Below are 24,956 nucleotides of genomic sequence, written 5' to 3'. Positions count from 1 at the left end.
TATACCGCGTACGGAATTGGCTAATATATTTTGGGCGCTTCTGATTATACTAAGATCGTTTTAGTACCACATCTTCGACAGCTTCGTGTGATTTGTGGCGAACGCATCGGCTTCAAGGTTCAATGCAAAAAAATTAAATTAGGAAATTGTAGATCTCAAAAAAACCTATCTGATGAAGCCCGACTTTTTTTCTTTTTCGATTTCAAAGTTGAGATTTGGGGAAGTTATCAGTCATCTTTTTTTTAGCAAAAAATTTTGAAATATTTTCGAAATAACTAATATAATATATAAGAAAAAATAATGGGAAATTTTCTGCTTAAAAAAAACTGTAGGTTTGTGAACCTATTACTCATAGCTTCTCCAATCAAACTTTAAAATCGAAAAAGGAAAAAATAAGATTATATTATACAAATATAAAAACGACTATTTCTGTTCACTTTTTCAAGTTTTCTCGGCACTTTCTCATCCAAATCTAACTTACCAGACGTCAATCGATAGGTTTTTTGACATCATTACTTTCCCATTTAATATTTTTGTATTGGACGTCAATTTTTTTTATCGTAAGAAAACTTAACTTAAGCCATTAAGTTAAGCCGTTAACAAAAAACGCTAAGTTTCTTGACTTGTTTTCTTCTATAAAAATGTTTTGTTTTCTAATAGCAATTTTTTCATCCGTTTCACATATAAATTGGATTTTATGAATTGCTGTAAGAATTAAAATCTAAAAATCATGAAGTTCTGTGTAAACAACCCGGGGAAAAATTACCATTTAAAATATAATGTTTTAATTTTATTATCAACAACGAAATCTCGGTCTTACCAGAAATAATTCAAGAGATCAAATTTTTACGTAACCATTGGATTTTTAAGAAAAACAGGCAGGTAAATTATTCCTCTTTATGTAAATTACTGAACCCTAACAAAAAAAAAAATTAAAATATGTATGCAAATTTTACATGAAATATTATATATTTGTATATTATGAAATATTCATGTTTAACAAATTTAAAATACGCATAATAAAATTATTTGCTTATCTTTTGTATATTACATGAATTATTTAAAGACAAGAAGAAATACGTTTTTTTTTTATACGAAAAATACACATAAGATAAAGGCGCTTTTATCACATGGTAACCATATGTGGTAAGATGGATATGTGACAACACTGTTAACGAGAATGAATTGAATGGATTGACTGACTACTGTTTTGGTGCACCCAAAAAGATACACTGTTCATATTATTCATATCCGTAGCTACTTAATATTCTACCAACATTTGGGCGCTTCTACTAAAAATATGACATATATAGAAGTTAACATGCTTATAGTCCTTTCATATTCCCAATATTATCGTAATTCATATTTTTATGGTTGTTTTGGAAAAATTCGTGTTCATGATGTTAAAATACACGGGGAAAAATTGGGTAAGTTCATCTTAAATCGATTTAAGGTTGATCGAACATTAAGGCAAACAACCGACGAAAGGTTTTCATGTAATTAATAATTAAAAATTGGAATTTTAACATATTCTGAATAGTAAATGTTGAATGAACGCATTCATTTTTGATATTGTTGCTCCACCTTTTGTAGCTTATAAAAGTTAAACTTCTACTTTTATAAATTCTAAACAGATAAAAAATTGACGAACAAAACGAAAAACGGGTTTTTTTTAGTAATTAAATAATTGTTTCTTTTTAAAATTTCCGATTTCTGGAATATTATTTGCAGAAAAGACATTTAGATTTCTGACCAATTTTTAACAGAAAAGTTACTCGAATAATTTTTTCTGAAAGAGTTTATTTTAGAGAGAGATAAAAGTGGTAAAATTTTAAAGCGCTATTGTGGTATTATAAATACCAGAAAATTCTTTGGCAATACCTCGCAGTATGTATATCTTGCCTTAAAATTTCGTCAACAGAATTGATAACCATTTAAACAAGTGAAAACAAACAATTGACTGAATAAATTATTGAAATAACAAGTAAAAACAAACAATTGACTTAGTTAATTGTTGAAATAACAACAAGTAAAAAACAAACAATTGACTGAGTTAAGTGTTGAATGTCGGTGCCTGCATTATTTTTTATAAATTAGAAGAGTTTAAAAAACCAATTCACAGTTATGGTGGTCGCCATTTACTTGGTTTTAGAAAATTTCGAAAAGTATTTTCAAGAAATTCTTTTCATTTTTCGATAATGTTTCACAAGACCATTAGTTGAAGCTACCTCCAAATTTTCGACTATCTTTTATAGTTTTGGAGAAAATGGACACCAAAGTTTTGTCCTAATTTACGCCCTAATAGGAAAACAGCGATGTTTACAAAAAAAAAAGAGAAACCCAAGACCCGGTACAAAAGTGTACAAAAATTTTTTTCAAAATTTTTCAGTTATTTAACGTTAAATACTCCAAATTTCAATCGCCAATAACTCGGGAAGTATTGAGTTTTCGTAATATACTTAAATAACATTTTCAGCGTATATTATTTCATACGCTAAAAGGGATGGTTACCACTCCCTGAGCAAAAGTATTATTGGGCAGCATATAATTTTCGATCTAGAGAGTGAATATGGGTCAAAATTTAGAGATTTCGTCTTTTTTTCTCATCGTTTATTGTATTAATGATAATAGTTTTTATTTTTCAAAAAAAAGATTGATGTTTGTGAGTTTATTGAAAACGAAAGTAAGACTACGTCTAGGCAAAGTAGTGTTCAAGAGAAAAAAATAGAAAGGAAAATATTTTAGTGGAGCCATCACGATAATGTCAATCATTGGAAAGGACTTTATGCGAAGCATTACTATGATAAATGTTATTAATGTGTACTACGTGATTTAAAAGGGAAAAATAAATTCTCCGCATGTTTCAAAAAATCTCCAGTTCATAAACCCTGTTATTCAATGAAAATATGTAAAATAAAATTTCACTTATCATAAAGTGAATTCCATTTTCTATAAATAGATAAAAACATTTATTACATCGATTAACATTATAAAATGTAATCACATACTATGCTAGACATAATTTTATTACAACTCCGTTATGGAAATTGACCTTAATGTCTTCAAATGTATATGGCGCCAATTATGTACCAAGTCAATGATTATTAATATTAAATCAAAATTTTTTTTCGACAGTTAATTTAATTGAACAATTTACGATTTGTTATTACGCAATATTAATGCGTAACGGATGATTATAAAAGATTAGCGGTCATAAAACAATGATGAGATAAACTTAATAATATTTTTATGAAATTGCAAGAAGAAATTTTAAAAAAAATTGTATAGTATGTATTATATGGAAATATCAGTTACGTATGTGTGACATGTATATGTATATGTGTAATGTGATATAATAATCAACACAGACTATACATGGTATTTCAACAATTACCTCAGTTAATTGTTTGTCTTCGCTTGTTTTTTTGATATAACGAACCGATTAGGTCTAACCCAAATATTATTTTCTTGATATATTTGTTTTAATCGAATTTTAAAATTTCGGGAGTCGAAAAATGGATAAGAGCTGATAATTGAATTTTTCCACCGCCATTTTTTATGGTCAGATTCGAATTCAGTGTAATAGTATTTCTAAATACTTTTCTGGAACTCTGGGGCATAAAAGTAGAAGTCCCGTAAATGGGAGTAGAAAAGGGTCACAAACAAAATGGAACTTTTATTAAATGCAATTACGAACAAAAGATCAAAATCGGTTCATTATCAAAAAATTTGGTTTTAAATACCCTTATTTACTCTCGACTATATAGAAATATATTCATTTGTTAAATACGTTGACAGAAAAATTTAAGTTATGTATTATTTTAATTATGCTGTATTTGTCATTGACTGAGATTTATTTCGATTTTCTTGAAGAGTATACCTATTTATCAGAAAATCAATTTTTTCTAATCTCTTTGTACATTAAAAAAATTAAATCAGGAATTTATTATTTGTTATTTATATAAAATTAAAGAAATGTTATCAATTTAAAATGAAAAAAATTCATTTAAAAAAAGTAATTAACAGTTTTAAAATAATCTCTCATTAAAATATTTTTATGGATCATTACCATAACAAATAATTACTTGATAAAGATCAGTCTTAAACTCAAAAAATGTTTTTTTTTATTCCTTAATTAAAATATCACAATGTTTTAGATACCAAATTCTTTCGGGAGCACATTCGTTTACAACCTTCACCTTAATAAAAAAAAAAAATTTAAGTGCGTGAAAATTTATGCGAAAAAATTATTTGTCCTTGTGTGAAATTTAAAAAAAAACGCAATAAAATTTTATATAAATTGGCTTCTGATAACAACAAATTTTACTTTCTATTGGTACAAGGTGTCCGTTGAATATAGTAATACATTATACAATTATAGAAGGGAAAAAAAATAAATTTCTTAAAAATTTCTTCTTAATTTCTACCTTGGTACAAACAAGATGCTTTTTTAAGTTGACATATTGCTGCTTTAAAATCGAAAAATATGTTTTATCGATAAAAATGCTTCAAGCAAAAAATGTTGGGCCTACAGGCGCACATCTTACGCAAACTTTAAACATGACCTACTTTTTCAGGCTCAATGAAAAGCTCAATTTACTCCATAAATGGTAGCAGATAGATTAACACTTTAAATTAGAAACTTGTTATTAATTAATTTAGGCAAAAACAGATTGAAAAGTTGGCTCCAAAAATTGTATTTTGCGGAATCTAGGCACTCTTCGAAAAAACTTTTCCATTAAAAGTGGTTTGTTTTTCTATAAAGACCAGTTTTGTTCCAATTGTTTCAAACAAAAAATGTTTGCGCTTTTATAAAGAAGAACTTTCAAATTTAAAATGTTTTTCTAATATTTGCCATTTATGAATAGGCGGGAGGATTTAATTTAATCGGAAAACTTAAATTGAATTCAATACTCGTATAAGATGTTTGCTGTTAAATTTTTATTTTTCGCTTGTAGCATTTTCCTCGATTAAACATTCGAGTTTCGAGTTTCACGTCAAGTTATAAAAAAACATCATGTATATGTCACGAGATGTCACAAGATTGTCCGACTCAGAAGGGGTCGGTTACAGCCGAATAAAAACTTATCTTGACCAAACTTAAGCAAATTTGATTTTAAGCAAAACTCAGTTTTTTATTATTTGTTCGGAAGGCTGAATCTCGAAATCGAAACCAGTTCGATGCATTAATTTTTTTTAAGACTATTAGCAACAAAATGTTCTATTTGAAGATTGAAAATAACAGCTTAAACTATCTAATCAAGACCTATGGGCATACCATTCAATTTCTGGTAAAATATACGAATCTTTCATTTCATCCAGAAGCAAATTCGAAAATTGAACAGAGTAGTTTTAAGCTCTGAAAATTAGGACATTTATTCTTATTTAAAAAATTAAGCAGGTATATTAATAAGATTAAAAAAACTTTTTTTTTAATCGTACAGTTAATGAAATTTGGTATTTATTGCATTAGAGATTGCAATTCAAAGAAACATAATTCTTATCAAATAATTAGGAGTTAATTTAGCAAATATAAAATATTAAAATATTATCTCTAAACCAAATGCAAACATTATTTTATTAGAACAGATTAAATATAAAAAAATGACGCCAGAAATTGTCACTTTTCATCATAATCTTTTATCAAAAAAATGCCTCGGATAAAGATATCATTTCGTATTCAGCAGTGAGGAAAAAACCGTAAATATTTCACTAACACATTTTTATCAGTAAAAGTTTGTTACTCTTTTATTTGACGTATTTTTTCATAAATTAAGTTATCAGTTACTATTTATTCTCCAAGTCTCAGTAGACTCAGTAACAAGTTAAAATCTCCTAACACGTTTAGTGTGTTATTTATTCAATGAACAATTTTTAAATCGATAAAATCGATATAATACAACGGTGTTACCGTGTTACCATTTTTGTAACGCTATTTACAGTTTGAACCCTTGTAATAAATGACTAAGGCACAAATTTAGGTTATAGATTTACTGATTTCTGAATCTTTATGGATTAGCTGATACAATTAATCTGAACTTACCAACTTACACCTTCAATAAATAAGCAACAAATCTTGAAACTCACCTGAAAAATAATAAATTTTAATTTAGATTTTAAATTTAACTTAAGTCAAAACTTAATTAACAAATAAAAAAGTACCGGCCCATGACATTTCCTTGGCTTATTGGTAATCAATCATTAAAATCAAAATGAACCAAACCTTTCTAGAATATGAGAGCAATTCTAAGAATGTGAAGAAAAATAACAACGATAGAGAATATCTCTTGAATTAAATTATTATTGAACAATAATTTTTTACGTCACGAACATAGTACATGAAGCCTCAATAACGTTTCTAATCTATGAATTCTTTTATATATTTTATTCATTTTAATTATCTATTATACATAGCTTTTAAATAAGTTTTCTTGGCGAAGTTCAATATAATTTATGATAAACAATTGAAAATAAAATACAAAAATTGATTTTTTATTCAACAATCCAATTTGGATTTTTGCTGAGTATAAAGTATTTGAAGTCTGGAAAGATATCATCAATTACAATATTAATTACAGGCATAAATATGACAAAAATAATTAAAATAAACAAACAAATTCATTAATTAACGAATAAAAACAGAACAACTATAATTTGGAAAAATACATAAATTTTTTTGTTTAAAAAAAAACAGACTACACGAACTTTACTCAAAAATTAAAATTAATTAAATGTAAAAAAAAAAGAACAAACATTTTATTAATTAGTTTCAAAGAATTTAATAATTCAATTAAAAGTGTAAACTTTTTAGAGAACGCCAAAACCGACTGCAAAAAAAAAGTATAAAGAAGAAAAATTAATTTAATTTAAGAATAGTTTTCCTCATAAAAATTCCACCATCTCTTGTTCGAAACCTTATTTTTGCAAATTCCAAATCGATTTCTAATACACGTAGCTCCGAAGCGGAAGCTATAATATCCGGATATCATGTTCATTTCACCAAAACTTTCACTTTTTCCTTTAGTATATTTTTTTATCCGATACGACATCCGTCATATTCGTTCCAGTTATTGATTTTTGGCCGGGTGAATCTGGTAGTGATAACTTCGTTTTGAAATCGGTTTTTTTTTTAATATAATTATTTTCTAGGTAAATTATTTAAACAATTACATTTAATTAAGTGACAAAATTGTGAGAGATTTTAATTGACATGTATATTTTATAATAAACAAATTATTTTACTCACAAAGGAGGTTATATTAAATTAAAACTTGATTCACACTAAACATAATATACTACACTATAACGAGAGTACTATCTTGAAATCCTAAGATATACCGTCGTAACTCGTATCGTAAGTGTAAATTATACCCAATAGTGTTAACACAATATTGCTTTAGATAAATTTATTATATTCGTTGCTACCGTTTTGTTAAGTGTAGTAATTTACGTTTCATACATATTAATATTTTGTATACAAAGTGTCTCTCGCAAGAACTATTTATTTCTCGCACTTTCAATTTTCTGTTTTTTAGCTGACAATTTCTACAAATCTACCAAAAACAAATTTCAATTTTAAATATGAAAAAAAAGTAAAGAACAAAAACAAAAAGTAATAATAATAAATAAGTGGATAAACAAAGTAAAAAATATTCAATGAGTTGAAAAAATTGCATTTGTGTCTAGAACTCGAATAGCCTAATTGGTAGGGCGCTTCACATGAATCCAAGAAGTCTGGGTTCGAGTCCTGGTTCGAGTGTATTTTTTTCAATTCTCTTTAATTATGATTACTAGACAAGATATTTGTCAATATTTAGTTTACACTGTATGCATCATATTAAAAACATCAATAATAATCGATTAACAGTCTAAATGTTTATTTGCAGTTTTGTTAATACTAAATCTTTTGAATAACCGAACAAACGATTTAAAGATAATTTTAATCGTTCTCCTTTCAGACTTACTCCGTAATAAACAACGTGGATCGTTAAATTATGACATTAAATGAAACGAAATTAAATGAAAATTATATTATTTACAAGGCCTGACAATATTTTCAACATTACAAAATTGTTAAAAATAATTGCTTTGAAAATACCGCAAAACAAAAATAATAATTTTAAAAACCCAAGCGCAGCTTTTAAATTGACAGAGTAAAGCTATCAAAAAATTAGACCAATCTAACATAGCTCAATTTAACAAGTTGATCAAAGATAAAGATATTCGTTCGTGACGTAAATATTCTAACAATCCTGGAAAATATTCAAATCTGGGTAAATAACAGTATACACACACACAAGTAACTCTTTATAAGATTCATTTTCAACCTATCCTAAAAAAAAATCTGTGTGTTCTGTTTTCGTGTGTCGAAAAAGATAAAGTTTTCTATACAACTTCTCCAAAATGGATGAAAATTTTAAAATAAAAATAATACATTTATGGAACTAAGGAAATAGTCACGAAAATCGTATTGTTACAAAATACTTTACAACCATTTTCAAAGTTCTCATGAAAAATTAACCTTTTAAAGTTAAAAAGGCCACCCTGTATATAAATTTACATGTGTTTAAAGTATAAATACATTAAACATTTATATTTAGCTTTTAAATAAAATTGTACGGTGTATTTGTTTGAGATAGATAACTAAAAGCTTATCTCAAATATTTAAATGATTAAATTTATAAAATTGTTGAAAGTATATTAAATGTAAATTTATAAAGAATATTATTTATTCTGCCAGAATTTTAAGATTAAACCAACCTAAGGGGTAATATATGCGTTACCACAAGAACCAAGATAGTCGGTGAAGACATATCGATTTTAAACTTCTTCAGAGAAAAATTCTGTCATTAGATCGACCCTTAGCTCGAAAATGTATCTGAACTCTGATCTAAACGTAACTCACAACAATTGTTTTGATACTTTTAATATACATTTTTACTCCGATAGTTTCAATTTGGATTTAACCATCGTTTATACCGAGGATAATGGATACAAAACGGAAACAAAATTGATAAATGGTGTCTGAATGGCAAGAGTTATTAAAAGTTGGTTTATAATGTAACTAGCTTGATACCCACTCGCTTCGCTGGGTTTAAAAGTAAAGACTGTTAAGACCATCACACTTTCCATAACACTCGAAATAACGATAGGGATTGTTTTACACAGATAAAATATATGTACAACAATTATAGCTCATGTGTTATTCTGATGTATGAGCTATATTATGGTTAAGTTTCATTCGAATCCATTCATAAGTTAAAAGCGTAATAAACAAACAAACAAACATCCTTACTTTCACATTTATAATATATAGGGAAGGGATATATAGAGTAAATAGATTACATGTTAAGAGTCCTCTTTGTGATTATTAGTTATACAAGAACTTTTCGTCAGATTTTCCTCAAAAAATTTATTTTTTAAGTACCCAACTTAGTTCATATAACGTGGATAAAAAAATCCAAATAAAATTTCAAAAATGTGATGACTATTGTAAATAATATTTTTCTAAAACAAATGTTCTAGAAAAAAAGTGTTTGTAAGCATCTATTTGAAATGCTTAGCCTAACAATATTCATAATCAGATGTTCACTTTCTTGACACATGTGTGATATTATTATAAAAGAAGGGTTTCGACTATTCAAGTTCACACAAGGAACTATACTACAGAGCATGTAGTTTAATTTTTAATACTCATACAATTCCCATTTAATATCACATTTCATTTCACTAACTAATTTTAGTAGAGTAAAATTACGTCTTGTGTATGGATTAAAAGTTCGGGCAGCGAAATTTTGGGGTTTATCATTTCACATGAAAATAAGTATTTTTTGAAATTTTTTACTTTCGCGGAGTGGTGCAACATGTCTAACCAACAAAATGGCGTCAAAAATGGAATTTTTTTTCAGAAATTTTATCATTTTTATTTTATATTCGCAAGAGGAGACATCGGTGCATATCCAAATTTGGTAGGTTTGTAGTCAATGTTAAGAACTACTCCTCATATTTTAGGGGGGGTTTCGTCCCTCCCCCTCCCAGTTATATAAATATGTATACATACATATGGTAAAACAGTTCATTTGACTGTAACTTGAAAAATATTTGATTGATTTTAATGAAACTAATATCAATAGTAGGTTTTATTACTCACAACTTCCGGTTAAAATTTTAGCGAAATCCGTTAAATAGTTCGTCCAAAATTTCCAATTTAGTGAATTGTTTAAAATGGCTGCCAATTTATGCCATTTTGTCCCACGGGGTTAAATTTTTTTTTTAATTGTAGCATTTTTTATTATCTTTTGTTTAAGTAACTTACCCGTAAAAGGTCTTAATAGTGAATGAAATAGTCTGGAAATTTTCTGTCAGTGGCTCCAACCAAATGTTGAAACGAAATTAGGTTTTGAAAAGTTATGACTATTAAAAAATAACTAGAATCACTGCGGTATATCTACCATATATTACATCAAGACATGATTTTCAATTCATATTTCGAACAAGAAATCATAAAATTTAATAATACATCCATCCATCAATAATATTATGTCAATTTAATATGCCGCCTGTTATACATACATTGTGCAATTTTATTTGCTACATGCAATGCAACGAACACAAACAAAAAGTTCAGTAAATACATACAGTACGATGAACTATTGATAGTTTATAAATGAAAATATATACACATGAACTTCGACATTATAGGTTAAATTCAAGTTTTATGCAATTAAGAATGCAGTATTAGTAACAAGACTAATAGAGTTAAGGAGTTGACATGCATCTTTATGTAAAAAATCCTAACCAACTTTTAGTTATTAGTAGATAAATGATGATAAGACACTACTTATTTCTTCTGAACTTGGCTAGAAATTCGAAATTTTTGAGATATTAGATTTTTGGTGGCTGAAAGAGATTAAATTAAATTTTTTGTCTGACTTCTTAACTGGTTGTTATCGAATACCTAATGAACCGGTAGTCACATGGTCAGACAATTTGAATTCCTTTTTCTTTTTTGGTATCCAAATATTCTATTATCAGTTCCTAAAAGAACTATAAAATAGGTCTGATTAATTAATCCCTTCTAGCAACTCTATTTTAACACGGAAAAAGGGATACAAATTAAAGTTTTCTCTAAATCGAGTACCGCGAAAAAATCAAATATACGAGACATTTGTAGTCTTACCACCAACTATCAACTTATCAATCATAAGCCGAATAGAATTTTTACACAAAGATGCATGTCAACTCCTCAAATATAACTAACAGGTTATATATACTTTTATTTTTTTTATCATGTTCCAGAAAACTTTACTTGGAAATTTTATAATTAATGGAGTTTCAAACTTTACTTTTCTTTTAAGATTTACAAATTGATTTCAAGAGAGTTAATTGTAGTTTCGTGTTTATATTAGTTAAAATAAATGCAATAACAGCGCGTAACTTTGTAGTTAAATCAAATTTTGTTTACTTCACTCATTTAGATGAAAAGTGTAGTATTGTCAGCAAATATTTTTTCATATCACAGAGGCTTAGGAAATTCTTTTTTGAGCAGTTAGAAGAGTGAGAGTTGCACAAATATTCTTCGTCGTTAATCTTAAATTTCTATGTAATTGGAGTTAAGTTGTATATGTAAGTTAATTCGGAGAATTTTGAAAGCAAAATTTCCTTGTTTTTAGTCATTTATTTTTAGAGATTTAGCCTCCTTAACAAACAATTACAAAAAACCTTAATAGAAACACAAAATTACATTCTTTTGTCAAGATTCGATCCTTCCCTAGATATCAACCATAACAGCTTTTATCATTATCAACTTTCTTATCATTGAAAGGCAAATATTGGTACCGTGCCTAATTTGTTTATTTTGGGATCATAATCTTGATTTAAGAACATTGTCGAAGGTCTATAATTGGAGTATTACACGCCATTTTAACTTACAAATACGGAAAATCCAGATTACATATAAAACAGAATTTTGTTAAATTTTATTTAGAAGCAAACAGAATAAATAAGTCTTTTTTTTTTTTTAAATTCAATTAAAATGATCAAAACATGATTAAAATTGAAATACAGGAAAAATTCTTCCGCTTTTTTTAAAATGCTTACATCTGAAAATGCACTGCAGTGGCAGTGGAAAAAGTAGATTATGATTGAGAAGTAGGGTATTTCTACTCAACTTTATGGGTGTAAATCGAAAATGCACAAGTTTGCATGGATATGTTTCTGTTGAGTACAGTCAGACAAACATTTTTCACCGGGTCCCATAAAATGTTATTGGCGCAGAGATTTTTCTTGGATCAGACTGTTTTTTCGGTTTTATTTCCTCGATTAAATAGAAAAGTATTAATGAGCTGCTTCGAGAAGAATCGAGTAGTTAGGATATGGCGGATGATAATGTACCAAAGAAAATGATACTGTTGGGTAAGCATCAGAAAATGGTGGGCAATCAAGAAACATTAGTTGAAAATCAATAGCACAATTCAGATAGAACAAATTCAAAAGAAATTCGAAAATTTCACTCATTGAAAGATAAATCGTACATGCAATTCTTAAAAATACCTACTGTATATTGAATATTCAATTAATATATTAATATTTCAATAACAATAAAAAAATTATTTTATCAGCATCTAGTTTACTTTTTCCAATGACTTCCTGCATGTATTCCAGCACATTACAACATGCACACACACACACATACAAATGATTCATTTTCATTATTATAAGAAAAAATACATGACTAATACTATTTTCTTTGTAATTACAAAAACAAATATAACATGCGGAATATCTAAATGAATAAAGGAAAAATATTTTTGTAATAAATTTGTAGATATAATTGATATTTCAGAATCGATTTACATTGGTTATAAATATAAACATTTTTGAGGGTTAATTGGTAGAGACTCGGAAAATGAAAAATATTAATTTTAGAAAAAAAAGTTTAAAGTAAATGTTTTAGGAAATCTGTAAATTTAAAAGTTAAGTACTTATCATTTTCTTGTTTAATTAAACAAACAGACATATCGGTCAAATCGTATAACTCATAAACGGTTAGTGATACAAAAAAACATCTCTATATATTATAAATGCGAAAGCATGTTTGTTTGTTTGTTACGCTTTCACACTTAAACTAGCGAATGGTTTGCAAGGATTTTGTGCATTTACATTCAGTACGTGATACTGAACCTATTTAAATAATAAAATAACTCCTATAATTTAATGCAAAAAAAAGTTCTCTGTAGTCTGAATTAAGTGATATATAGATATATTTTTGTACTAAAAACGTTAAGAAACACACTTAAATCTTCGGCCTCACCACTGATAAGGATTATACGGAATGTCCCGACGTGTAAAGATTACCCTTATCAAAACAAGCCTTTCGCCAAATCATTACCTGGGCGATTTTTTATGAAATTGAAGATACGCCGCATCGGTTAGAAAAATCGAGGAAATATAATATACATAAAATATTTGAAGTTAAATGAAGTTTCTCGAACAAAAAAGCCAATGGTCTTTTTCCGATTGAACGAAACAAGATGTAGTAATTGCATATCTTATTTTAAGAAGATAGGAAGGTATATGGGAAAAATTATCTGTTCTTTTTATCACTCAAATAAATTCAGTGTGTTTTTGAATCCAAATTAGCGTAGAAACTTATTAACCCCCGAACTAAAAAAAAGGGATGTTATAAGTTTCACCGCTATATGTGTCTGTCTGTCGTAGCGCCTAATCGAATAAACCTATTTTGATTTTTTGTGTTTCGTTTGAAAGGTAATTTAATAGTGTTCTGAGTGTTCTTAGCTATGTTTCAAGTGCGAGTTTAGGGTTCCGTAACTTAAAAAATCGATTCAGTTTGGAAAAGGTTCTTAGGAAAATGGTAATTTAATGGAGAGTTTTCTAAGGAATGTTTCAAGTGCAAGTTTAGGATTCCGTACCCGAAAAAATTTGTCGGTTTCTTTTTTAAATTTTGTAAATTTTACTTGTTTTAATCTAAGTAGGGGAATGAAACAATGTGAGACCCACTTGCTAGTCACCAAAAAATATAAATATGTTTTATATGGTTTTCTAATATTCTAACTAAATATTATTTCTCAAATAGGAACGAACGCAAACACCCTTTTTAAAGATATTTTACCAAAGTCACAACAAATTATTTTACATAATAATTATTTTAAAAACAGATTTCGTTCGTTGTTATGCAAAATTACAATGATATTAGCAACATTCACATCCCAGTTATATATTTATTTATATAAAGTTGTGGTTTAATGAGAGACGACATTGATAATGACCACCGGATGTATTGCCACCTAGTGTCAAAGTCAATAAGTCATTCACATCACGTCAACTTCACGATACCCAACACAAAACAAAACTGCTCTGCATCTCTCTCACTCCTATTTGTATCTGTATATAATAATAATATAACGAATCAATGAACACGTGGCTATTTCCGATGTATTTTTGTTTTATTAAATGTGGATGGATTGGATAGATTAAAATAAAATTACTATTTTTATTTGAAAAAAATTGTTTGTTATTCCCAAACAAAACAGAAAAGAACATTTTAAAAATAACTACGAAACTTTAAAAATAAAAATTTCTAATTTTTAGTCAAGTTAGATTAAATATTTTCAATGCAGCTAAAATTTAGCCCCGATTATTATACTTTTGAATTAAAAATTTTTAAGAAAAAATTATTTTAAAATGACAAGCTTTTATTGTACTCAAAAATAGAAAACCCATTGCACAAATGACAATATCGAATTCTTCAAGCTATTTACCGGGAAAGATATAGATATCCAAGCCTTATACAGTGTGTCGCAATTAAGAGAAGACACCCTCACATTTTTGTTATTTATAAGAGTATCGATTTGGAGTTTTGCACAGGCATACAACGTGATGAGTCACATTTTTTAAGATACTTAAGCAAAATCTGAACTTTAAATTCAGCCTACTACTAATTGACAAATAGGGCCGATTCTTATAATTTTGCCTATCGTCAGATATGATACGATATTCCTAAAAATAACGAAAATATAAGACTGTCTTCATCATAAATGCGACACACTACATATATAGAAAACGGTAACAAACAATCTCTGAAGTAGAAACATAATTTAGATATATAGAGTTAAATAAACATATCTCCCGAACGAAAGTCGTATAAAAAGCTAAAGTGTAAAATAAATCAACTTTTTGAGACTCACAATCTTGCAGAAATGGAAAGAAAAAAATTAGGGACAGTTGCTCACATCAGTTGAAGGACCAGATCTATTTTGTGTAGTCAATGCAGAATCTCCAAATTCAAGGACAACTAAAATAATATCTTGGGACTTTCAAACGAGAAGTATTCAAAATGAGATCAATCGGGGATAAAACGTAAAGGTAGTAACAGAGAGTAGTATCATACTAAAAAGACGTCTTGGCTGGTTATAAAAATTACTGATACCTGAGAGTAACACTCAGATTCTACCTGGCCACAAAGATTGTATCAAATAAAATGGGCATTCCTCATTTGAAGTAACTTTTATAAATCATGCTCAACCAAGACGTCTTTTTAGTCTATTACCGCCTTTTTAATTAATTGTTTTAACACTTAGGTTCAATAAATATATCTGGATGTTGTAGTTTTCCAGATAATGACTTTCATTTGTCTTAATCAGTTTTCAATAGAATGTATTGAAAACCGTTTTCTAATAATATTGAAATTTTCAACCACTTTTTACGCAGCAAAAATTAATTTTTTTTTCACAGTACATTTTTCAAATTATATCCTTGGAATAACACATAATATTGATTGTAATGGCGCCTTACAACCTCTTTTACATAAATATTTAAAAATATATATATTTAATTTTATATTTTATTATTCGTTTTCAATAAATACTCATTATCAGAAATGAACCTTGAAAACCTAAGTACGCATCTTGAATATATTTAAATTTAATATTTATTTTATATTGTAGCCAAAATAACAAATTTAATAGTCTTAACTTTTCTTCGTCTTTTTTAATAAGAAATTAAACAAATTATATTAATAGAAACATAATCAAAAAGAATCGATACATAATTAACGATTTAATAATAGTAATATCTGAGAAACTGCGTCATATTATCAAAGAAGAAGTTTTATTTTTTTTTTTTATCAAAATAAGCTTTCTCAATAAGTTTTATAGAAATCGGAAAAAAATTATCCAATTTTTAGCAATTTTCTTAAGAGATGATACTCCTATAAAAGAGTCGAGTATTTTCTATGGTATTATCGAAAATACTATATGTAGACATATATTCGGAAAGATAGTCGATTGTGTCTCGAGAACTACTTATCTGTCTAATCACCAAATGATCTGAATTTACGTGTTTCTTTGGAACTTTTGATTCTATAAATTTCAAAAACAGACAAGTGAAATTTTAAGTTTCTTGGTATTTATATAAGCGCTTTCTGATAAAATCTCAAAAATCATATATCAAATATCATTGAAAAACTCATAAAAAGTTTTTTTGAAATTTATATAAAAATCAGCCAATATTGTAGTAGCCAGTAAATTCGTTGTAATTTTAACCCTAAAAACATAAATAAAATCATTTTATTCTTGGATAGCCCCCCCCCCCATCTTATTCCCCGATAATTCCCAGTTTGTAAGCAACAGCCAAAAATATTTCACTTCTCGAAACAAAAATTTGAAATTTCTATAAAAATTATTTTCGTTCATACTCTTTATATCAACGTATCATCTATTGATTTTTGGAATAAATAAATGGAACAAGTCTACTTCGTAAATTCCTTGTTTCCAACGGAGTATCGTGATCACACTGCCATAAAACACAGATTTTATTTATACTGACATAATTTTTATATGAACCAATGATACATAAAGATCATAAGAACGTATTCAAGGCCCATAAGAATACACTCTACACAGTATAATAAAGAAAAAGCTAGAAAAGTTTTACAAACTTTTCCTAAACTGAATAAAATATGAAGCTAGATAAAAGCATCGAATATATATTTAATAAACTTACATACTAGTCTAACTCTTCCAAGCGTATCTTATCGTCTACATGTACCTTATTCAAACATGAATCGAAAGGGCATAATAGAACGTGACATTACTATTAAGGGTTTTTTTTTATCTACGTTTATAGGTGGTGTTCTTGTACTTGTAAGGGATGTCGCTTCATTCAAGGGGAATATGTTATTAAACAGGAAATGAGTCAAACATGTACGTTATACACCACGATGGATATTTGCAATGTAAGGCGGTTTGTTTTCGCGATATTTATACTGATTCACAGGTAGTTAGATGTTTTCACATTTGATGGGATTATTAATTTGTTGACCTTATTTCTTTTAAACAATGTGTATTATGGGTTTTTAATCTGGAATTATTTGATTTACTAACTGAATTGAGGAGAGTCATAGACCAAAGTTTTATACTTGTGAGAAAATAAAGAAATTGTGTACTTATAAGTTTAAAGGAAACTAATGATACTTATAATAACATATAAATTAAAAATTCAAAGAAGCCCCGACCCAAAATTAGGTCTGATCGATTCGTCTGTGGTATCGTAGCTAATAAACGAATGAACCGATTTTGTTTTTTTTTAAACTTGATGAAATATATGTATATCAAGGTATACTAAGTTTAGTACCAAGTTTGTAACGCTTAAAAACATTAATGCTACAAACAAAATTTTGGTATAGGTATTCATAGGTGCGTCGATACGATTACTCAAAAACGAAAAGATTTGTCAAGCTGAAATTTTTATAGCTTCCTCAGGACGCAAAAAGTGAAGAGATTTTCTCCAAAACTATAAAAGAAACGCAATTGAAAATTTTCAGATAGCGTCAACTATTGATCTTGTGAAAAATTCTCGAAAAACAAAAATTCTAGAAAATATTCATCATTATCATTCAACCTTTTCTATAAAGGATACTTCAACAATTCACTCGGTCAGTTGTTTGTTTTCACTCGATTTTTTAGTTTAGATTGAAAGGTAATTTGATCGATAGTGTTCCTAGCTATGTTTTAAGTGTGAGCTTCGGATTCCGCACCGTAAAGAACTAGAATAGTTGTTTTATTTGTCTAATTTATAGAATAGTTTGAGAATAGACTCAATTACTTGTTCGAACAAAATTCAAAATATACAACATAAGATTTCAACAATACGTGCATCTAACGTTAATATTAGACTGATTTTTCGACGGGATATTAGAATAAAAATTTTCTACGTACATCATTTTTGTAATAATATCCCGTCTATGAATCAGACTGATAGTGACATCATAATCAATTTACCATACCCAATAAATATGTATAAAAACAACGTATTTCTGTAACTCAGACAAAACAACTTTTCAAAAACAAATATGATATTTACTACATGCAAAATGATTGTTAGCCTAGCATCATGCTTCAATTATTCACCAAAAAATTGTATTGTTACGCATATTGACCAGAATGAATTATAGTGTTTTGTCCAACAACGGACTTTGGTTACTAATTATTTTATTTAATGTCAATTATACCAATTTTCTTGTAATCAAACAGCAAAATATAAATTAACTATAATTTTTTATAATTTAATAAAATTTATTACTTTAGAATTGAGTTATTTATTATGATTAATAACCGATTTAAACACACCTTTTGACATTTGCTTTTTTATCTAAAAAAAAACTTGATTTCTTTGACTGAAATATTGGTGACATATAATTTAGAAACAAGATAATGACTGTACATTGAACTGATTTTTTCTACAAAACCCTACCTACACCTCGATTAAAACCAAATTTATGTTTCGAAAGAAGCGAAGAAAAATTCTTGAGAGTTGATTTTAGATACGTATAGATTTTAATACATCCATCTACTTGCCGTTTTGCACATATGACCCGCCAAAACTTACATAACATCGGCAAGATCGAATCACGTGTAAAAAGTCAAATACAACAATATCTTAAAAGTGGTAATAAAATCTCGACCCAGCCATCTCACATAGATTTTATCCGCACATCTCCCAGATCGTTTCGCTCGGAAATTCTAGATCTGGAGGTTGTATACAGCTTAAAAAGATCATTTAACTCCTGCCATCCTTCGCGGTCACTTAATACCCCTTTGGTTCTTCCGAGCACCATTTGATACCTTTAATATCCCATTTGAGCATTTCTATTCTTATACTGTTAATATTCTTGCGAAAAGTTATCGAAAGTATTTCTTTCAAGTAGATGTCGGCCATTCAAACAATATAGACTCTGAGAGTAATTTTTATCTCAAATGAATATTAATTTAAGAATAGCTATCGATAGTATTTAGAGATCCTTTCGAGGGGGCACTTAGAAAAACTTAAGCATTCAAAACCAATTCAACATTATCACTCTCAATTAGAATCTATAAACGGCTACTTTCAAGTTTTAATGGCTTATAAAAATCATGCATGACAATGTAAAAACAACTTTTATAAAACACAATACAAAACTAATTAGTACGAGAGATGCATTTGATCTGATACGAAGAACTAGTCCTGCTGTCAAGTAATAAAACATAAATAATTCTTCACACATGGTATTCATCAGATTAGAGTTATAGGTCAAGAGTTAATGTAACAGGGGATGGGCACAATCACATAATCAACTTTAAAAGTTTTCTGATTCTCTTTTTTTAAGAATACAGAACAAAGTCACACTGAAGTTTTCCGTCGTAAAAAGGTCGAATTTTTAGCCAGCAAATTCCATTTTATGTATCTATACTAAGTTTTTATATTTTTAAAGTGATTAGGACCCAAATCCTTTTTTTAGAAGAAAAAGTTTTAAACCGATCCAATACAGAAAATCGTCGTAGTGCATTTTGGGCAATATCTCAAACACTATGCATCTAATGATAGAAAAAACTCTTTTTTTGTACTTTTTGAGATAAAATTACTCGTACCTTGTGTACGGAATTTAACGAAATCGAAGACAAAAAAATCTCCTTGATTTTCTGAAGGAGCATAAAAAATACAAATATCAGTTCCATTTTTTGTACTTTTATACTAAGAATAAACATGATTTGCCGAGTATTTTGTAAGATATCATCCGATATTCAATAAGAAGCTCAATATTTTGGAAAATTGAGAGATTTCCAGCGGTATCCCAAGAATTACTCTAGTTGCCAAATGAATTGAACATTTGAGTATTCTTTTTGTATTTATTATTAAAAACAAGAAAGTCGCAAAATATTTTGAATATCTTGGTATCTTTTGAAGAGTAGGTATCGGTGAAATCCGAAAAATTAAATATCTGACAGCATCGAAAAAATCATAAGGGGTCATTCATTAATTACGTAAGCATGATTTTGACGATTTTTCACTCCCTGCGTAAGCATACATAAGATTTCTCAAACCCCTGTCCCTTCTAACGTAAGATTCAATCTTGTTTTTCCGAATTATGCTTGAATAAAAATAATTGTCAAAGGTAATTAAAACTCAAGAAACATAAAAATCAATCCTATTTTGGGACTAGTTTTTTATATTATTAAGATTTTCATATAATTTCTCAACCAATCATATTTCTTGATAATTCTCGATTTTCTCGATTTGTAGCCATCCTGAATATATCAAAATTGAATTTAGCGTTATGAAAGGGGTTTCTACTACGATTAGCTCCCCAACTATTAATAAATATAAATATAATTTACATAGATTTACAGATGCAAGTATGGTTGGCATTTTATATATTATTCAAAATATTTATCTACAGAATGCCATTTTTAACTTTATCACTCTATTACACGAACATATCGTGAATCATCATAAATATGTTTTTTTTTTTAAAAACACTAGTCCCAATATACGTCTGCTTCGCTAGATAATTCCAACTTAATAAACAAACATTATCACATAAGTAAAATCTTTTTTTTAGACACCAACTTCTCTACAACTTTTTGCATATGGTCTAGACTTTAGATATAGAGACAAGAAAATTGTCAGCTCGGATTCGTTTTTTTAAAGACCTCGCCAAAGAGCTCAACGAGAAGGGAATCCAGTCATAAAGCTCGTTTTGTTGCTAATACATCAAAGAACCATCATCTCGACTATAAAGAACTTTTGCATAATTGCAAACAGACGCACCAACGGTTCTACGTATAAAAATTATTATTATTATTATTTTTATATTGTGATAGATTTGATATGTTCCACTTGAGTTAAAACAACTATTTTTAAGTTTCTAAGAAACTTTTATTATTATTATTATTAATATTTAATTTTTAATTCAAGTTTGTTCCGATAATCTCTTAAAAAAAGGTTATTGATATGAAAATTTTTCATACATCAGTGGGTGGATAATTGGACTCGGAAATAATTCTTAGAAAGGTATCCGACTAAACATCATCTATTGCAACATTACTCACTGTAGTTGACGCCATTGTTCTGTCCTGTTTGATTCAATAATTGTCGGTTTATATTAAATAATGGCAAGCAATTAATAAGTGAGATATCAATTTTTTATTTGGAACATTTTGAAAGTGTGGGAGCATTTGTTTGGCCTTAATATCAAAATTTAAAATTTTAACAATAAGGATTCTATCAGGCAACTATGAAGTGGCCATGTAGTCAATCTATTCAACTTCATGAAGTTACCTGCAAAATTTTACTCAACCCTACACAGTTGAAACTACGATTTCAACTCGAGTCGGGTATGCCAGCAACTCCCATGCAGTCGATGTACTCGACTGATTCCGTGTATGCGACATAAAAAGCTCATTAAAACGAGTTCATAATCAGCAGTAGATATCGCAAATACCCAAACACAAAGTTTTTTTTAAATTCAATCAAATTGATAACCAATTTTTCCTGCGATTGAGAATTAAAGAGCCCTGGCTCTAGACATACTATCTACCGTTTTATACATCATGAGGTCGATTCGGCGTCATTCCATTAAATGGAACCCGGGGATTCGAGAACGGTGATAAACGGTGTTGACGTGGTGGCTATGTCATTGAGACACTTCCACACGTGTCGTCTATTCAGCAACACGGAATGGACGACTACTGCAGGACAAGGTCGTTTGGCTAGTGGAGCGCGGCTACCCTCGGATGCTGTCTTAAACATCAGAAGACAAGTACCCGGGGCGCACGGAGTTCAATTCGTCCTGACCTGGTTGTTCTGGACGAAACTAGTAAGGGAGTAAAAAGCATGGCCATCTGCATTCTATTAGATGGTACCTCAGATGGCTTAGATGTAGCAGGGCAGCAAAAGTTAGAGAAATAAAACCAAATTGTTGCTGAGTTAACATCGAAAGGTCCTGGCTCCCTGGTTAGCTAAGAATTATATTGTAACTAAGTCTTCGAGAATAGCACGAAAATAAACGCAAACTATTATGACGTCGGACACGATCCGCTGGCCACACGACATTTTTATACATAACCTATCCAGACGAAAAAAGTTCCATGATCAATCTCTATCTCTATATAATCCCGAACACCTGAACCGTGCCTCCTCCCTTCCCCGCCATCTCTGATTCGTTAACTGCTTGTGATGTTTTTTTATTTGTATTCTGTGATATGTGTGTGCCGTGTACTATTTTAATCCACAAAACTATGATATGACATTAAATTTATTTCTGATTTTCTAAAAAAACTATTTTAAAATAATAATGCATTTTTTTTAAATGTGTAATCTACTGTTTTTATCTATCTTAACCTGTTATTACTATGTATATATTTTTCAAAACTCTTTTTGCGATTATCTTTTGAAAAAAATTAATTTTTCAAAATTTTTAAAGAGTATAAAAATATTTAAATAGTTCACGAGAAAAGAATGATCTAATATATTTCACCGAATATGGTCTCACAAAGTCACATTACAAATGCATATTAAAAAGACAATTATCATAATTGCTCTGCGACAATGTAGTCCGTATACATTATTTTTTACAAATGATACGGACGTAGACTATAAATTATTTTATTGTCTTGAGGTACCATGAGCGGAACAGAAGCGACTACGTTTGAACAACACTTAGTGTAAAAAAATTTTAAAAGTTTCCATTTATATAAGATTTTTATTTATTGCATAGTTGACAAAACTATAAATATTTTCAATGAAATCAATCAATCATTTTAGATAGATCAATGTATAAATGTGCAAACTTCTTATACAATGTATTTAGTTTTAAATTTTATGCTTGAACACTTTCGTTAACATGCACTTCTTTCAAAGCAAATCAATATATTTTACAATTTAATTTCTCTAGATGATATTTTATTTATTTCATATTTTATGCGTTATCTCGAAGAAATCTTAACTGGATCATGCCTAAAATTATTAAATATATCATGTTTAGTGATATTTCCGCCGAAGTATTTGTTTCCCGTAACTTTTGCGCACCAGTAATTACACCCTTTATATCAAATGAGCTGAAATTCGGTATGTAGAATAGGACATAATCCTGATATCGTATTGGCCATTATTACCCATAAAAATGTAAAACTAGACATGATATCATGACAAAATTTGAAAGTGAAATTAAAATAAAATCAAAAACCAAAAAAGCTATAAGCAATCAAAGATTGCATTCAAAGATTATCCATCTCCTTTTAGCAAAACAAAGTTTTACATGGCGAAACCCACGAATGATGACGTCACTAGTGGGTATCTTCCTCTTTGTTTAATTAGGAATTTTAGACGTTCATATCTTGCACACAAGTAAAGATTTTTAAAAACCAACTTCACTTTTCTATTCGTGAAATTAGAATACTTTATCTTAAGAGATGAAAAAAATTTAGTCCGATCACTTACTGTTTCACTAAGTGGGTAGATGTTATTCCCCGGAGATTCTCATAGAAAATTAGCTTTATAAAATTAGCTGATAAAAAGTTCTTAAGGACTCAACCCTCTAAAATCCTTTCAGTCCGAGCTGCGGTCCTTCAAAAGTTATACCAACATGGGGCCGTAGCTCGAAGTTTTTGAGGATTGAGTCCATAAGAACTTTTGATCAGCATGTATTGTGTGCGTGGTCCTTATTAATTAATTAAAAGCATTTAATGGGGGGAAATATGACCTTAGCGATAGAGCTCTGCTGCTCGCGAGTATTTTTTTATTTCCTTCAAAAATCAAAATTTAAAAAAATCAATGTTTAAATTGTTAACAATTTGAAACGGATACCCTAACGAAAGTTCAATACGAAACGAAATATTATAGTAGAATCATAAATTTCTATAACCAATTTTATAAATCACGTACCAATACCTACACAAAGTATTGCAAGAATTGCAACCATTACATTACAAAATTTTATTTAAAAAAATAAATAAAATAATATCAACTTATTTACTCTACAAATATAAATAAAACAAAGACAACAAACATTATTAAAATGTACAATATTTTGATTGCAGTGGACAGGTGTAGTCAACCATAACGTAGTTAAAAAGATACAACCAACAGACGTTGGTTTTTTTTATTTTTGCAACAAACTTTAAAAACAAGTTTCTAAGTTGAAATGTGAAGCTACTAAATAATCCACATACTGAAAATAACATATTGTATCATCAAATGAAATAAACAACAAGCCACCCTAATGTATTGTACATTAACGCCCAACTTCGTTAGTTATTCGACGATATTTCAAGTATCCGTGTTAAGTATTAAGGAAGGTATTATTTTAGATAAATTAGATTTTTTTTTTTTTGTAAATACAATTTGATAATGAGACAAATTTGATTAATTTAGCAGTTTAAATGTTTTTGTCTTAATTAATTTTTTTAAATTATATTCGATCACTAACGGATTGTACCAAGAAATAACCCTACCAAATTTTGGTTTGCGCTGCATTTCTTATAATAGTATTCTTATACAGTTTGGCAAACATCTCGGTAGCCATTTAAAATATATAAAGTAAAGAGTTTTTATGGAAGTTTTATGGACGTCTCATGTATAAGACAAAGAAAGAGTCCTCAGGCAATGTATTGTGTGATGCG

General features: G+C 28.5%; 1 protein-coding gene across 2 annotated transcripts in view; it reads right to left on the bottom strand.

Moving 5' to 3' along the window:
• LOC123296745 (cell surface glycoprotein 1-like) overlaps positions 1–24,956 on the bottom strand; it is a 161,868-nt gene that overhangs the window by 128,353 nt on the left and 8,559 nt on the right. The window contains exon 1 of one of the 2 annotated variants that reach the window (XM_044878373.1): positions 6,044–6,062. The exons of the other annotated variant lie outside the window; for it this stretch is intronic. The gene's annotated coding sequence lies outside the window, so the exon portion shown is untranslated. Of the gene's footprint in view, positions 1–6,043; positions 6,063–24,956 lie in introns of those variants that run through there. 2 annotated transcript variants of the gene reach the window in all.

The sequence above is a fragment of the Chrysoperla carnea genome, chromosome 3 (genome assembly GCF_905475395.1).
Source record: "Chrysoperla carnea chromosome 3, inChrCarn1.1, whole genome shotgun sequence".
Lineage (NCBI taxonomy): Eukaryota > Metazoa > Arthropoda > Insecta > Neuroptera > Chrysopidae > Chrysoperla > Chrysoperla carnea.
Note: the sequence above shows the minus strand (reverse complement) of the source record. Positions and strands in the feature narration are given on the sequence as shown.